At 39.9% G+C, this 18,410-nt stretch overlaps 1 protein-coding gene across 1 annotated transcript in view; it reads right to left on the bottom strand.

Moving 5' to 3' along the window:
- The window catches only part of TMTC2 (transmembrane and tetratricopeptide repeat containing 2), an 842,237-nt gene that overhangs the window by 784,556 nt on the left and 39,271 nt on the right, over positions 1-18,410 (bottom strand). The window lies entirely within an intron of this gene.

Here is an 18,410-nt window from a genome sequence, read left to right as displayed (position 1 = left end):
TCTGCAAACCAGAAGGGAGTGGCAGGACATATTTAAAGTGATGAAAGGGAAAAACATAAAACCAAGATTTCTCTACCCAGCAAGGATCTCATTCGACAGAGAAATTAAAACCTTAACAGACAAGCAAAAGCTAAGAGAATTCAGCACCACCAAAACACCTTTACAACAAATGCTAAAGGAACTTCTCTAGGCAGGAAACACAAGAGAAGGGAAAGACCTACAACAACAAACCCAAAACAATTAAGAAAATGGTAATAGGAACATACATATCAATAACTACCTTAAATGTAAATGGATTAAATGCTCCAACCAAAAGACAAAGACTGGCTGAATGGATACAAAAACAAGACCTGTATATATATTGTCCACGAGAGACCCACTTCAGACCTAGGGACACATACAGACTGAAGGCGACGGGATGGAAAAAGATATTCCATGCAAATGGAAATGAAAAGAAAGCTGGAGTAACAATTCTCGTATCAGAAAAAATAGACTTTAAAATAAAGACCATTACAAGAAACAAAGAAGGACACTACATAATGATCAAGGGATCAATCCAAGAAGAAGATACAACAATTGTAAATATTTATGCACCCAACATAGGAGCACCTCAATACATAAGGCAAATGCTAACAGCTGTAAAAGGGGAAATCGACAGTAACACAATCACAGTAGGGAATTTTAACACCCCACTTTCACCAATGGACAGATCATCCAAAACGAAAATAAATAAGGAAACACAACCTTTACATGATACATTAAACAAGATGGACTTAATTTATATTTATAGGAAATTCCATCCAAAAACAACAGAATACACTTTCTTCTCTAGTGCTCATGGAACATTCTCCAGGATAGATCATATACTGGGTCACAAACCAAGCCTTGGTAAATTTAAGAAAACTGAAATCGCATCAAGTATCTTTTCAGACCACAATGCTATGAGACTAGATATCAATTACAGGAAAAAATCTGTAAGAAATACAAACACATGGAGGCTAAACAATACACTACTTAGTAACCAAGAGATCACTGAAGAAATCAAAGAGGAAATCAAAAAATACCTAGAAACGAATGACAATGAAAACACGAGGACCCAAAACCTATAGGATGCAGCAAAAGTAGTTCTAAGAGGGATGTTTACAGCAATACAATCCTACCTCAAGAAACAAGAAAAATCTCAAATAAACAACCTAACCTTACACCTAAAGCTTTTAGAGAAAGAAGAACAAAGAAACACTAAAGTTACCAGAAGGAAAGAAATCATTAAGATCAGATCAGAAATAAATTAAAAAAGAAATGAAGGAAACAATAACAAAGATCAATAAAATTAAAAGTTGGTTCTTTGAGAAGATAAACAAAATAGATAAACCATTAGCCAGACTCATCAAAAAAGAAAGGGAGAAGACTAAAATCAACAGAAGTAGAAATGAAAAAGGAGAAGTAACAAGTGACACTGCAGAAATACAAAGGATCATGAGAGATTACTACAAGCAACTATATGCCAATAAAGGGACAACCTGGAAGGAACAGACAAATTCTTAGAAAAGCACAATCTTCTGAGACTGAACCAGGAAGAAATAGAAAATATAAACAGACCAATCACAAGCACTGAAGTTGAGACTGTGATTAAAAATCTTCCAACAAACAAAAGCTCAGGACCAGATGGATTCAGAGGCAAATTCTATCAGACACTTAGATAAGAGCTAACACCTATCCTTCTCAAACTCTTGCAAAATACAGCAGAGGGAGGGATACTCCCAAACTCATTCTATGAGGCCACCATCACCCTGATACCAAAACCAGACAAAGATGTCACAAAGAAAGAAAACTACAGGCCAATATCACTGATGAACATAGATGGAAAAATCCTCAACAAAATACTAGCAAACAGAATCCAACAGCACATTAAAAGGATCAAACACCATGATCAAGTGGGGTTTATCCCAAGAATGCAAGGATTCTTCAATATACGCAAATCAACCAATGTGATACACCATATTAACAAACTAAAACCATATGATCATCTCAATAGATGCAGAAAAAGCTTTTGACAAAACTCAGTATCGATTTATCATAAAAACTCTCCAGAAAGTAGGCACAGAGGGAATTTACCTTAACATAATAAAGGCCATGTATGACAAACCCACAGGCAGCATTGTTCTCAATGGTGAAAAACTGAAACAATTTCCTCTAAGATTGGGAACAAGACAAGGTTGCCCACTCTCAACACTATTATTCAACATAGTTTTGGAAATTTTAGCCACAGCAATCAGAGAAGAAAAAGGAATCCAAATCAATAAACAAGAAGTAAAGCTGTCACTGTTTGCAGATGACACGATACTATACATAGAGAATCCTAAAGATTCTACCAGAAAACTACTAGAGCTAATCAATGAATTTGGTAAAGTAACAGGATACAAAATTAATGCACAGAAATCTCTTGCATTCCTATATACTAATGATGAAAAATCTGAAAGAGAAATTCAGGAAACACTTCCATTTACCATTGTAACAAAAAGAATAGAATACCTAAGTATAAACCTACCTAAGGAGACAAAGGACCTGTATGCAGAAAACCATCAGACACTGATGAAAGAAATTAAAGATGATACAAATAGATGGAGAGATATACCATGTTCTTGGATTGGAAGAATCAACATTGTGAAAATGACTGTACTACCCAAAGCAATCTACAGATTCAGTGCAATTTCTATCAAACTACCAATGGCGTTTTTCACAGAACTAGAACAAAAAATTTCACAATTTGTATGGAAACACAAAAGACCCCAAATAGCCAAAGCAATCTTGAGAACGAAAAATGGAGCTGGAGGAATCAGGCTCCTGGGCTTCAGACTACACTACAAAGCTACAGTAATCAAGACAGTATGGTACTGGCACAAAAACAGAAAGATAGATCAATGGAACAGGATAAAAGCCCAGAGATAAACCCACACGCATATGGTCACCTTACTTTTGATAAACGAGGCAAGAATATACAAAGGAGAAAAGACAGTCTCTTCAATATGTGGTGCTGGGAAAACTGGACAGCTACATGGAAAAGAATGAAATTAGAACACTCCCTAGCACCATACACAAAAATAAACTCAAAATGGATTAAAGACCTAAATGTAAGACCAGACACTATCAAACTCTCAGAGGAAAACATAGGTAGAACACTCTATGACATAAATCACAGCAAGATCCTTTTTGACCCACATCCTAGGGAAACGGAAATAAAAACAAAAATAAACAAATGGGACCTAATGAAACTTAAAAGCTTTTGCACAGCAAAGGAAACCATAAACAAGACTAAAGGACAACCCTTCGGATGGGAGAAAATATTTGCAAATGAAGCAACTGACAAAGGATCAATCTCCAAAATTTACAAGGAGCTCATGCAGCTCAACATCAAAACAACAAACAACCCCATCCAAAAATGGGCAGAAGACCTAATTAGACATTTCTCCAAAGAAGATATACAGATTGCCAACAAACTCATGAAAGGATGCTCAACATCACTAATCATTAGAGAAATGCAAATCCAAATTACAATGAGGTATCACCTCACACCAGTCAGAATGGCCATCATCAAAAAATCTACAAACTATAAATGCTAGAGAGTGTGTGGAGAAAAGGGAGCCCTCTTGCACTGTTGGTGGGAATGTAAATTGATACAGTTACTGTGGAGAACAGTATGAAGGGTCCTTAAAAACTACAAATAGAACTACCATATGACCCAGCAATCCCACTACTGGGCATATGCCCTGAGAAAACCATAATTCAAAGAGTCATGTACCACAGTGTTCATTGCACCTCTATTTACAATAGCCTGGACATGGAAACAACCTAAGTTCCATCAACAGATGAATTGATAAAGAAGATATGGCACATATATACAATGGAATATTACTCAGCCATAAAAAGAAATGAAATTGAGTTATTTGTAGTGAGGTGGATGGACCTAGAGTCTGTCACACAGAGTGAATTAAGTCAGAAAGAGAAAAACAAATACCGTATGCTAACACATATATGGAATCTAAAGAAAAAAAATGGTTCTGAAGAACCTAGGGGCAGGAATAAAAACACAGACGTAGGGAATGGACTTGAAGACACGGGGAGGGGGAAGGGTAAGCTGAGACGAAGTGAGAGAGTGGCATGGACTTATATACACTACCAAACGTAAAACAGATAGCTAGTGGGAAGCAGCCGCATAGCACAGGGAGATCAGCTTGGTGCTTTGTGACCACATAGAGGGGTGGGATAGGGAGGGTGGGAGGGAGACGCAAGTGGGAAGGGATATGGGGATATATGTATACGTATAGCTGATCCACTTTGTTATAAAGCAGAAACTTAACACACCATTGGAAAGCAATTATACTCCAATAAAGATGTTAAAAAAAAAAAATGAACACACAATTCCTGGTTATTTCCAAAACTCCAGTGTCCCATACGTTTTTCTAACGTTATAATTAAAGCTCTTTGTTTCACCAGAAGAAACCTCTAATGTAAAAGCAAGACCTCTCTACAAAGATTCATAATGCTTTCAGTTGCACAGTAGTGCCCTCTCCAGCCAGGGCCAATAAGTAATACAATTTAGGATCAACACCTTGAATAGTGCCCACAAGCAAACAGACGGCCCATGTAAAGAGCAGGACAAAAGAAACAAATCATTCAGCCACAGCTCCTAATTCAGAAGGCTGAAGCATTTTGCAGTATTTCTTAAATTTAAAAAGGGGGAAGGTTTAAAAGTATGCACTATATTCCTAGATGCTCTGAATAAGCCACGGAATTCATATCAACTCAAATAATTTATTCTTGAGCCCCTACTTGACTGCTTTGCATCTTCATGAAAACAAAATGGTATTTTTTCCAAAGCATAAATAATCCTGTTCTTTTGCAGGCTGATGTGACATCTGCATAAAGATAATTAATTCCCATCTTCCTCTATTATCTATTTGTCCATTACCAAAGGGCAAGTGGTGTTTTCCCTAGGTTCTTGTGTGCTAATGCACAATGTTTACTGGTAATAAGCATTTCAAGCTATTGAAGAGCAGCTTCAAAAGGACATGAAGTTAGCTAAACACACATCACCACACTCTGGTATTTACAACAGGCTCCCATGGATAATGAAACTTCACTTGGGACACGATTTCTGTTCAGTCAACACATATCAAATACTATTAAAGGGATAGCTACCTGCAAAGGACCTCAGCTGATCTAATTTAACTTTATCTTGTAACACGTGGGAGTTAGAGCATTCTTCGTGACAGTCGTCTTTTCAGATTCTACAAAAGGTTTTTCTGCAACAACTGTTATCTGTCCATCTCCAGAACAGCCAGACAGATTTCATCATCATGTACGGCACGGCATGAACTGCTTTAATTTGGGGTTGCCTGAGCTCTGCTTGAGGAATGAAAAAATTAAAGGGCACACGCGTGAACAGAAGGGAAAATAAATCCCTGTCATGTCTTTCAAGATGCTCACTGATGGCTTACTGGTTTTTTTTTTTTTCCTTCCAGAAATAAAACTGGATTTATATTCTAAGCATTTCTCCAATTCAAACCTGAGATTGCAATATCTTTTGCAGACAGTCTTGGACAATAAAAAGAAAGTCAACAAGCATCAGAATCCCCCCCCCAAAAAAGTATAAATGCCCCTTCAGAAAGTTAAATTAATAGTTTCATTAGCCTAAAAAGTTACTTTTTCTGAGAGATACCTAGTAGAGGGCACTTTCAAAATGGGGCTTTTGGGGCTTCCCTGGTGGCGCAGTGGTTGAGAGTCCGCCTGCCGATGCAAGGGACACGGGTTCGTGCCCCGGTCCGGGAAGATCCCATATGCCGCGGAGCAGCTGGGCCCGTGAGCCATGGCCGCTGAGCCTGCGCATCCGGAGCCTGTGCTCCGCAACAGGAGAGGCCACAACAGTGAGAGGCCCGTGTACCACAAAAAAAAAAAAAAGAGGCTTTAGCTGGGAAGATAACTACTTAAGCTGTTGCTTAATATTTGGGTGGGGTGCTGTTGGTGTCTGCCCCAAGCCCCGTCAGCCCCCTGCTCCCAGCCACCCTCCAGTGAAGGGTCACCATGTGGCACAATTCCATGCAAGGAAATGTAAGTAGAGGTTTGCAGATGGAAGTTCCATAAAAGTTTATGACGCCTCTATAAAATAAAAAAAAATTAAATACCTGGCAGATGTGCCCTTTCCTACACTTTGCTCCCTCCACTTCTCTCTGCCCAGAATATGGACCTGACCCTTAGAAGGGTAACAACCACCATGCAAGAATGAAGAGACATGGTGAGGATCTAAGGCAACATGCCAAGGATGCTGGAGGAGGGAGGCTGGCCCTGGTATGTAGTGTGGACCAGCCCCCAACACTGGCCTCCGAATCTCTTGTTATTTGGGGAAAATAAACCCCTTATGTGTTTAAAGTCTCCAGAGCCAGGTTTCCTATTATTTGCAAAGAAAAGCATTTCAAACTGAAACCGTACTTGACTCTTATTCCCTTTGATGAGAGTACTAAAAGTTCACACTTCAGAAGGTTGTCATAATATTTGCCAATATTTCTCTCAAACACACAAATACTACTTTTGATAGATATTCCATAAAGAAGGTTATGGAAGTCTATCACGTGTCATTTAATAGTTATTGCTAGTCAACAGTAGTCAAAGTCAAAATTTCCAAAAAATATTATGGAACAATTGGTTACCAAGAACTTAATATATGCTTGCTTAATTACAAAAAAGGGCAAAAAGACAACAAAACTTTTCTCTCCAGGAGCATACTATCTAGTTGAAACAGCTAAGGAAAACCATGGAAAACAGGAAAATAATTGGAAACAATGAGAAAAAATACAAAGTATACACTTGAAATACATAAGTCACAATGCATTGTGACTAAGGAGTCCTATCTTCTGTGGTGCTATGAGAGTTATGTTTTCTATAGTGTCAAGGTAGTTAAAAGAAAGGGCAGATTATTGGGAAATAAAACTATCAGAAAGGCACCAGTAAAATAAATAATACTTGCAATGAATTCTAAAGGCAAAGTGGGACACGAAATGTTTAAGAGACTAACACTACCACTCCAGCTGAAAGGGAAGGCTCGTGTTGGGAAGCAATGAAAAGGAATAATAAAAACTACCACTGACTGAGTGCCTGGTAGTCCTTACCTCGCATGGTGCTAAAGGCTATATATCTGCTCTTTCATTTCATCCTCACAATAGCTGTATGAAGCAGGTATTATTATCCTTATTCACCAATGGGTAAACCAAGGCTCAGAAAGAATTAACCAGCCAAATGCCACATAGCAACTATTGTAGCTGCAAAACAGATTTCATAATAAAGATGGTGAAAAGGTACAGACAGTCAAAATCGTCATAGAAAGGTAACTGTCTACCTATGAAGCAAGCACAATACACTAGAATGGGTAAATACTAGAGGCAAGGTGGTCACATGGTCAGGGTACGGATGACGAGCGAGTGGTAATAAAAATAGACTGGATCTAGGGAATGAAGAATGTACAGGATATAGTGGAAAGTCATCCTCTTTAGAAGTCAGCTATTTCTAAACTAATTTTTTCTCATTTGGACTATCCAGTTGCTTCATGTTCCAATCTACCATGTAGTGATGGCATACAATGTAAATATTAGATATTACAATATTTTTGAAATATTTGTTTCATTTGAAATGTTTGTCTCATTTAAGCTTAGCCTTGTGTCATTTAGGCTCAGTCATGAGGCTGAAGACATAAAGGAAGCTGACATGACATAGGTGAAGTCTCCAGAAGGAAGGAAATGAAAGTCTGCTTCTATCTTAAAGGATTTTGGTCATAAGGATGCAGAGGACAGAAGAGCTCATGAAAGTCAAGTACAGTGGTCCTGCACTCAGTGGGAAAGGGATGTGCTTTAGGAGGAGCGTCAAAACATTTGGGGGCATGACAATCCCCTCTGGCCATACTAGGCTCATGATGACCTCCCCATGGTATGCAGTGGACCCAGAATTTTATGGGACCCAGGAAGGGAAATGAAAATGCTAAGAAATATATGTAGACTGGAAGAACAGTACTAGGATCCAGACAAAGGGATCTGTCCAGATTCTCTCAATAGAAAGACAGAACCACTTACATCTTAGCAATCACTTTTCCTGATCTAATACAGATCCATACAGATCTAAGGACCGCATCTCTCCCTCTATCCAATGTCTCACTTTCTCTCCCATATACCCACATGACTTTTTTTTTTTTTAATATTTACTTATTTATTTCCCTGCCTCGGGTCTTAGTTGCGGCACGTGAGATCTCTGTTGCAGCATGCAGGATCTTTTGTTGCAGCCTGCAGGCTCTTCATTGTGGTGCATGGGCTTCCCTAGTTGTGGCACAGGCTTCTCTCTAGTTGTGGCACATAGGCTCTAGAGCACGCGGGCTTAGTTGCCCTGCGGCATGTGGGATCTTAGTTCCCCGACCAGGGATCAAACCTGAGTCCCCTGCATCCGAAGGCGGATTCTTAAGCCCTGGACCACCAGGGAAGTCCCCCCAAATGACTTCTTGAAGATGAGAAGAGAGATAGGAAGGCAAAACCCAGAGCCTCCCATTTTACCTAAAGATATGACTTAATTGCATTGGACTAAGTTTCTTCTACCTGACTATGTAGTGGTTCCCTTCCCTACTATCCAGGAAGCAAGAAAGGCCAGATCAGTTAACAGAGTAATAAAAAAGCTCTCATTTTCTCTGCACATCTGGACTGAGTTTGAGTCATTTAACCATGCACTGAAATTCAAAAAAAAAAAAAAAGAACAATCAAAGCTACCCCTAGGAAAGCCGTCTTGAGGGAATACAAATAAATAACTTTTGAAAAGCTGGTGTAACTGGATATTAAAATAAGTTTTGGTCGAGGCCCCAGATGATAAATATGAGATACACAGGGAGGTGCAAACTAAAATGCAAATTTCAAAGTGTGCATCACAGAAGTACCTGACCCGTCCCTGATGTAGTGGGCACAAAAGTGTCGGGTAATAGAGAGGAGAAAAAGGGGGAAAGTGATGCCTCCTTCACCTCAAGAAAGAGGAACCTCAGGGGCACATTCAAAGCTTGTTATGTTGTCTCAGGGTTGGAAGTCACCATTTAGTGGTGTCCCTAACCTGAGACATATCAGGCGGCTTGGGGCGGCATGACAATGCTGTACCTGGGAAGCACCGATGGTTTCCCTTTCCAAAGGGAGGTCAAAGATGGGCAAGTGTTCCCTGTGGATCAGCAGCAGGTCTGGCAGAAGGACGAGCCAGCTTGGAGTGGTTTTGAATTTCCTTAAGAAGTCCACATGGTAGGGTCACCGGTAGAGACTGTGACACAGACCATCAAAAAAACAAAGGCTGAGGGGAAAGTGTCAGCCAGAGGGAAACACAAAACACTCCAGGGGAGCTGTGGTCAGCAGATCCCAGCAGGGAAGGCTCTGCTGGATTCAGAGACACACCCATAAGAAAATGATTCAGCTCTGAGTATCTGCTAGGTCTCAATTATGCAAAGCCAGTGTGAATCCACAACACACACAGAAAGAACTTTCCTGTGGACGCTTTACACGATTCTTGTATTTCAGAACAGTCTTTGACAGAAGACAGGAGAAGAAACAGAAAGGACGAAAGAAGTATGCTCCAAGAAGCAGGGGTTCCTCTCTGTTTTGTTACTTACTATATCCTCAGCCTAGAACTAATAGGTGCAATGAATGAATGTTCATCACACTCCCCCTGTCCAGAATGCAGATTCCCTTCCATAGCAAAGTCCACCAAAGGCAGAGGATTTATTTCCCAAATGAGACTCTCATTGCAGGTCAAAGGGGTTATAAGGCTTTCTAGTACCAGAAAGTCAGAGGACTTGCTAGAATTTTGATTAAAAACAGGGGATAAACTTAGCCCTTTAAATACATTTTAAAGATTTTTTTTTCTTGAATCTGGACCATTTTTGAAGTCTTTTTTGAATTTGTTACAATACTGCTTCTGTTTTATGTTTTGGTTTTTCGGCCGCGAGGCACGTAGGATCTTAGCTCCCCGACCGGGGATCGAACCCGCACCCCCTGCATTGGAAGGCGAAGTCTTAACCACTAGACCACCAGGGAAGTCCCGTGAATACATTTTAAATGGATAGTAGGAAGCACAATTTAAATTTGCCTTATGATTTCATCCCATGACGTATATGTGTTCAGTATACTAATTAGCCAGGAAATGGTTTACAAAGCAACTTGCCACACATGTTCCATTTCATCTTTATATCAATCCATCACATTTTCATAGTTTAAGGAACTACGGCTCGATGGACAGTAAGCAACAATACTGGTTCTATGATACACATTTTGTAAAGCCACCTCTTGTACTCTTTCCAGTACACCCCGTTTTCCTTTAAGATTTTCTGAGTCATTCCTCCTGGATCCCTATCTAGCCTCTCCTATCCACATAAAGATAGAGAACCTTGGACACTTGCCTTAATTACACCCCAGCTCTTCCTAACAGATGGCCCTTTCATCCATTATTCAGTTGACTTAGCCTATATGGCTTCCTGATCAATGATTAAGAAATGTATCTCATTATATTTAAGTTCAGCAAAAACAAATAGAAATTCCAAAATAATAGTGACACACACAAGATGGGATTTCATTTCATCTACATAAATATACGGTCCAGTGCTAGAAACGGCAGATTCCTGATAATACAGGACCCGGACAGAATCCTATCCTGCTGCTCTGCTATATTCAACTCAAAACATCTGCTTTTTGGCCCATCCTGGTCCTACCACCACACCTACACTCCAGCCAGCAGGAAAAAGGAAAGAAAATGAGGTCTATCAAAGTTACACACATCTCTTCTACTTACATCCCATTGGCCAGAACAAAATCATATGGCCACATCTACCCACAAAGAGGTTGGAGAATCTGAGCTCTTACAGAGCAGAGATGTGTCTTATTTAAGTGTTCAACACGTAACTGACACTGTTTAAGACACTGGCCAGTATGATTTTTACAATCACTGCTACAGTCATTCACACAACAAGCATTCATTAACTTTCTATGTATCATTTTTAATTAACTAAAGTGAAGACTTACTAAGGATCATTTTACTAATTGTTTTCATCGCTGATCAAAACAGCTATCACTGACATTAAAGTAACTTAACAATAATAGTTGGTTCTGCTCTGCCACAATAGTCTCAAAATGTTTAAATATTTGGTGGTGAGTGACCTGGAATTCTCACTCCATATGAATGAGAACATATTCAACTCTTACATTTTCCTACTAGGTCAAAAGACAATTTATTCCAAGTGAGTCAGAGGAAAATGTTCCCAAGTCTTAAATAAAACTCATCATACAACATTAAAACTTGAGAAATACTATGAAACTAAAATGAACACAAGAGCCAACCCATTGCTTATATCTATTTAAGAGAGAACATAAATAACTATTAACAACTCTTAGTGTGTTGATTTGGAATGCAAATGTCTCTGTATTCAGCAAGTGATCACAAAATTTAAAAGGCAACAGATCGCGCTTCTTAATCAAAATCACAAGAAATACTCTCATAAACTAACTGAAAGGTAGAAAGTCTGATAAAGCAGCTAAAACCATAGGATAAAAATCAGTTCCTCCATGACATCCAGGCCAACAACTCACCCCGGGGAAAGATGTAGTTTTATGAATAAAGAAGACACTCCCCTTTATCCACTAAAGATAACATAGGCTCAACCCTGGCGTACTAATTCAAGGGAACACAATCATTTTTGCCATTTGTACTTTGCAAACTTGCAAATGGATAGAAAAGAAAAAAAAAGTACTTAATTATATTAGATCAAATGACTTACAGTATTTTATTTAACTTGGAACTCTTAGAAACTTCTAAGAGAGGCAAAAAGAAAAATACCAGAGCAACTCAATGTCTCCTGTAAATTACTATTAGGAAAGTTGAGAATTGAAAGCTTGCTTTCCACACCAATGCACTTTCTTCCCTTCTCCCAACATATATTTATTATTCCACATCATTGCCTAAAATGCTTTCTTTTGAATGTGATCCTTTGAAGGACATCAGGGAATAGTCTTCCTTTGGGCGCTGTTATTTAGAGTAATATATTCCCTCTTTAAAATGCATACAGAAAAGCTCAATAGGGTGCTTGTGGCTTACTCTCAGGAAGCTTGAGCATCACAGATTTAAATCAACCTCAAATTTCTTCACAATCAATCAAATCCGTAGATGGAAAGTTCTGGGTTTTTTTAATCTTTAACTTCTGACTATTTAACCATTTTTATTTCCTGAACTATTTGCAAGATGTATACAAACAAAGCCTAGAGGCAAGCCTATTATGTTGCGTACAGTGGCATCTACTTCCTGTTCCCTTCCTGGGGCAGGCAGAGCTGCCTGCCATTTTAAATAAATATATTAATCATATGGCTATTTTTAAAAGTTTCCCACAGAGTGGTTGCTCTAAAGCAGTAAACAGAACTGTCTAGTCTCCCAGTGTGGATGCTTTGAGTGTAGGTTCAAATTCATTTCTAAACAGAGTTGCACATAACAATTTTAATTATTAACTTGACTCTCCCTGTAGTGTCATTTCAGACCTGACATTTAAAAAAAAACACACGTTAGACTGTTCAGTTGGACATAACACAGGAAGAAATTATTTGGCTAAATTAGTGTTATATTTACCGTCATTCAACTTTATCGTTACATCAATGTGATTTTAAGTTTCTCAAAAGGATGGAGATTAAACAATACCATAATTTTATAACTCTAGTCAAAAGTTTATTAGGGAAAAGACTCACGGCATTAGTCATTCAAAGCTTATCACCCTTCAGCACAATTTCTAAATGGATCAATCAATATTACCTCCCCTTGGACATTTTCTTTTAATGGTCATAAATTCTAACTAATCTTTAGTTGCTTACATTTCATATGATTTAAGAACGTCTCAAATCATGGATACATTAGTGTATAAAAGTGGAGCATTTGTTCATCTGTAAGGTAAAAGGGAGATTAATAAATCTCCCTACTAGATCTTAAAGGCTGTGTAGCTGGAACGTTCCTTAAAGTTAAAGACTTCATTTCATCTTGGATTAGCTGAAAGCAACCAATATTTTCCTTTTCCAACTGTCTATTCTTAGGTAAAGTCTATTGTTTGGAATACATTCAAAACAGCAAGTGGCAATCTTGGTTTGTACTTCTCAGAAATGTTAAAATGCTAGCAGTAATATAGCAATCATGGGACTAAACATCCATCATGGGAATAATGCCCAGACCATAGAAAATGTTAGCCTCTTCAGACAAGGCCAAGGAAGAAAAGCACAGTGGGGTAAAGGTCTGTAATAAAAAAAACTATTCTGATATTATGTTGCAGTTGCCCTCACCATTTATATTACTGGAAAGCATGCATAATAGAATGCAACAGCTAAAAACAATGATGACTATAAAGCCACTGAAATCAAAGATGAATTAAAAAAGTCAAAACTAGCAGGCTTTTTATTATATGAACATTCTCACGGTACTTTATTGATACTGGAAGATGTTTAAAGCAACTCCAAGACAAAAGAAATTCTGTTTGTATACATAGGACATGTTTGTCAAAAAATAAGTTAATCACCTTGACAATTGTCGATAATTATTTTAATAAATGAGGAAATGGAAGAATATTGAGAATGCCAGAATGCTAACCTAAAATAATATTTAAATGTAGTCAAAATAATATTTAAAGTGAAGTTTAACTTTGATTAAATTTTCAGTACCATTTATTCACCATTTATGTTCTATCACTCACTTCCGAGGTACCTCAATGGAAAAGAAAAGACTTATACTGAGTGAGCAGGGCCTAGGCTAGGGTTAGGTGAGAAAGGCTTTCATCTCAGGTGCAAAACTTAAAACTCAGTAATCAAGATAAAGGAATTAATACAGTATTTTTAAAATCAAGTTAATGCAAAAAAAAAGGTTTAAATAAACACAGGATCAATATCGTAACTGAGCAGGACCCTATGGGACCCTCCCAGGACAGACCCCCTCTATGTCCTCTGCCTGTCTCTTTTTGCAGAAAAGCTAGTTGCCCAGGCCTTCCCTGAGTCACAAAAGCCTGGTTCAAGAATTAATGATTGAAAGGATATGAACAGGTAGTAACAAAAGTAGCAGTTGGGCCAGGAGAAGTGGTAACAATTAAAATAGTAAATCCTCCATATGGCAATCACAGAATCTTTAGTTCCTCCCTGAAGTACATAGATAACAGTATCTGATACCTATTCCTGAGTTGTTTTACAGATACTGAAACTCCTACCGAATGGAAGAAGTTAACTACATGATGACCATGAGCACGTAGCCCACAGACCTGCTAGAGCCCAAGAATTGATAATGTTAACCCCTATGACACCACGCTATTACCCCACCATCGGCCAAGCAGAGAACTGTGCATGAGATGATCACACACCCTGTGACACCCCTCCCTCACCTTGTCTTTAAAAATGCTTCCCTGAAACACATCCAGGAGTTCAGGATTTTTGAGCATCAGCTGCCTAGACTCCTTGTTTGGTGCCTTAAAATAAACGCTGCTCTTTCCTTCACAACCTGGTGTCAGTAGATTGGCTTTACTGCACATGGGTGAGCAGACCTAAGTTTGGTTCAGTAACAGTATTACACTGCTGACTTCTCCTTTTGCCTCAGACTGAAATATGGCTCAGCACAAGTGGTTACTGATTCTGTCTTTATTTGGATATATGGTTCATTATTTTGATTCGGCATTAATTTGATTTTTAAAATATTACGTCAGCATATAATTTACCTTATTACTGAGTTTTTGGCACTACCCCTTGCCCCTAAAATTTTGTGCTTGAGGCAAATATCTCCCTCACTTCCTCCTACTTCCAGCCTGCTGTTTAGGATTCAATAAATAACTGTTGAATGAAGGACAGAATGTGTGAATTAACTTATGTCAATATTTCCTTGCCACCTGCAACAAATCTCAGACTCTTTCCAATATACTCTCTTGATAGCTCCACTTATGAGCACCCCTCTTTGTCAGGTACTTTATTTATATTACCTCTAATTCTCACAAGAACCCTTCAAGGTAAATATAACTCTTCTCATTTTATGACTGAGGAAAATGAGTCTCTGACAGTGACTTTCTCCTAACACAGGCCTTCAGTAAATATTGGTGGGATAATAATGACAAAGCCAATAAACAGAGACCTAGACTTTAACCCAAATACATGTTCCTCTGGCTCAGCAATCGTCAACCCCATACAGCCATTCTTAAACCTCTCTCATTGGATTTTGGTGTTCCTCTTCTGTTTCCAGTAACAAGGGTGGTAGGCAGAATATTAAGATGACCCTCACAATCTCTGCCCCCTGGTGTCACTGCTGTGATCAAGGCAAAAGGGTGATTATATGGGTGGGACTGATATAATCACATGAGTCCTTCCTTCAGAAGCAATGAGTGTCTCTAGCTGGTGACACAGGATATCAGAGAGATTTGAAACAGGACTAAACACGCCATTGCTGGCTTTGAAGAGCGCTGCCCCCAGCTGACAGCCAGCAAGGAAATGGGAACCTCAGACCCACAACCACAAGAAACTGGACTCGGTCAACTACCAGAATGAGCTCGGAAGCAGATCTTCCCCAGAGCCTCCAGGTAAAAATCCAGTTGATTCTTATGCTTTATCCTTGTCAGACTGAGCAGAGAACGCAGCTGAGACTGCTAAGACTTACAGTAATTGTTTATGCAGCAATAGAAAACTTACATATCAACCCCTGCATAACTTCACCATAATATTACAGAGCATGGCAATTAGATAATTGTTCATCTGAGCTCCTTATTATCAAGGCCTAGGGATTAACCCACACACCCTGGTGTGACTTGCCCAAGGCCAGACACGTCAGAGGCCCACAGCTGATGTTGAAGAGATGAATGAATTCGCACACTAGTTCTTCAATAAAGATTTAAGGTATTGACAGTAATGATGAAAAAGAAGCAACTTACGTCTAACATGGGCCCTAAATCAGTATTCGTGGGCTAAACTTTGCCATTGTATACCGTGTTATGTAATTGAAGGAACACACATTTCAAAGACCAGTTCCACAACTATGCAAACTTGGGATATTTACTTGGATATAATCTCACCTTCAATTTATAATCTATAAAGAACTACACAAGTTTAGATATAAAATGACTTTTGCATTGTATGCCCCACAAAGAAGATAGACAAAATATCCTTTTTTTTTTTTATAAATTTATTTTTATTTCATTTTTGGCTGTGTTGGGTCCCCGCCTCTGTGCGAGGGCTCCCTCCAGCTGCGGCGAGCGGGGGCCACTCCCCATCGCGGTGCGCAGGCCTCCCGCCATCGCAGCCCCTCCCGCTGCGGAGCACAGGCTCCAGACACGCAGGCCCAGCAGCTGTGGCCCACGGGCCCAGCCGCTCCGTGGCACGCGAGATACCCCCAGACCAGGGCTCAAACCCGTGTCCCCCGCACCGGCAGGCAGACTCTCAATCACTGTGCCACCAAGGAAGCCCCGACAAAATATTCTTAATGTCACCACGTTCCTTATTTCTCTTCACTCCAATTGCCCTGCCTTCCAGCTTCATTACTGCCATCAGGGTGACACCCAAAATCATAATCTCTGAAAAAACTTCCCTCAAAACTACTTCTACCTTCCCCTGTGCACTGTTGGTGACAGTGAAAATTGGTGCAGCCACAATAAAAATAAAACTACCATATGATCCAGCAATTCCACTTCTGGGTATTTACCCGAAAAACACAAAAACCCTAATTCAAAAAGATATATTCACCCCTATATTCATCACAGCATTATTTACAATAGCCAAGATATGGAAACAACCTAAGTGTCCATCTATAGATGAATGAATAAAGATGTTTTACACACACACACACACACACACACACACACACACACACACGAACATTAGTCAGCCATAAAAAAGAATGAAATCGTGCCATTTTTGACAACATGGATGGACCTAGAGGGTATTATCCTAAGTGAAATAAGTCAGAGAAAGACAAATACTATATGATCTCACTTATATGTAGAACCTAAAAAACCCAAACAAACAGACAAAACAAAAAGACTCATAGATACAGAGAGCAAACTGGTGGTTGCCAGAAGGGAGAGGAGGGAGTGGGAGGCAAGATAGGTGAAGGGGATTAACAGGTACAAACATCCAGTTATAAAATACGTACATCATGGGGATGTAAGATACAACATAAGGAACATTGTCAATAATAGTGTAATAACTTTGTATGGTGACAGAGGGTTACTGGACTTATTGTGGTGATCATTTTGTATTTAAATGTTGAATAACTATATTGTACACCTGAAACTAATACAATATTGTATGTTAACTTTACTTCAATTAAGGAAAAGAAAAACTTGGAGGCTGGCGCCAAGGGCCGGTGATGCGCCACGAGAGGCGGCGCGGGAGCGTGGCAGGGAGGGGATGGCCTAGCTGGGGCCCAAGGCCCTGCGTCGTCTGGCTGCAACGCGGGTCCTGCGCACGCTGCGGGGCCGAAGCCGCGGGGCAGTGAGCGCCCGAGGGGCCGGGAGGCGAGCCAGGGCCCCCAGGCAGGTGCGGGCATCGTGTCCGCAGCCAGCGTCCCCGAGGCCACGCTTGGGCCGTGATCACTCGGTGAAGCTGCGCTGCGACACCACGGCCGACTTCTTCCCGCGCTGTGAGGACCTGTGCGCGCTGCAGGACTCAGTGCCTCTGCCCACCTTGCGCGCGTCCCTGTGGGAGGGCCTGCTGGACTTAAAGCCGACTGCCTCTGCTGGGTGGACTGGGCGCTGCTCCTGAGCACCCTCTGCCTCTGAGCTGTATCCAGAGCTTCTTCCAGCCGCAGCTGGGTGAGACAGTTATTTGTCAAGGTGTAAAGAACTCTATCACTCTTAAGAGAGTAAACTTCACAAGATGTAATCTGACATGGCAGGGAGCAGATCACATGGCCAAGATCTTAAAGGCCCATCAGAATTTCCTGTGACTGTGACAGTAGAGAGTCCTTCCTCCTCAGAAATCGAAGAAGTCAATGATTCCTCAGAAAGTGTTCAGAAGAGCCAGAGAAAATCAGTTTGAAACAAGAAGCATTGCCGGTACAAAGTTATGACATGATACTATACATAGAGAATCCTAAAGATGCTACCAGAAAACTACAAGAGCTAATCAATGAATTTGGAAAAGTAACAGGGTACAAAATTAATGCACAGAAATCTCTGGCATTTCTATACACTAATGATGAAAAATCTGAAAGTGTCTTTCTCTGTGAGACTTATTTCACTTAGCATAAAGCCCTCCAAGTCAATTCATGTTGCTGCAAATGGCAAAATGTCATTCTTTTTTATGGCTGCGTAGTATTCCAGTGTGTGTGTGTGTGTGTGTGTGTGTGTGTGTGTGTGTGTGTGTGTG

Source organism: Monodon monoceros, unplaced genomic scaffold (genome assembly GCF_005190385.1).
Source record: "Monodon monoceros isolate NGI ecotype Baffin Bay Population unplaced genomic scaffold, NGI_Narwhal_1 Super_Scaffold_6, whole genome shotgun sequence".
Classification (NCBI taxonomy): Eukaryota; Metazoa; Chordata; class Mammalia; order Artiodactyla; family Monodontidae; genus Monodon; species Monodon monoceros.
Note: the sequence above shows the minus strand (reverse complement) of the source record. Positions and strands in the feature narration are given on the sequence as shown.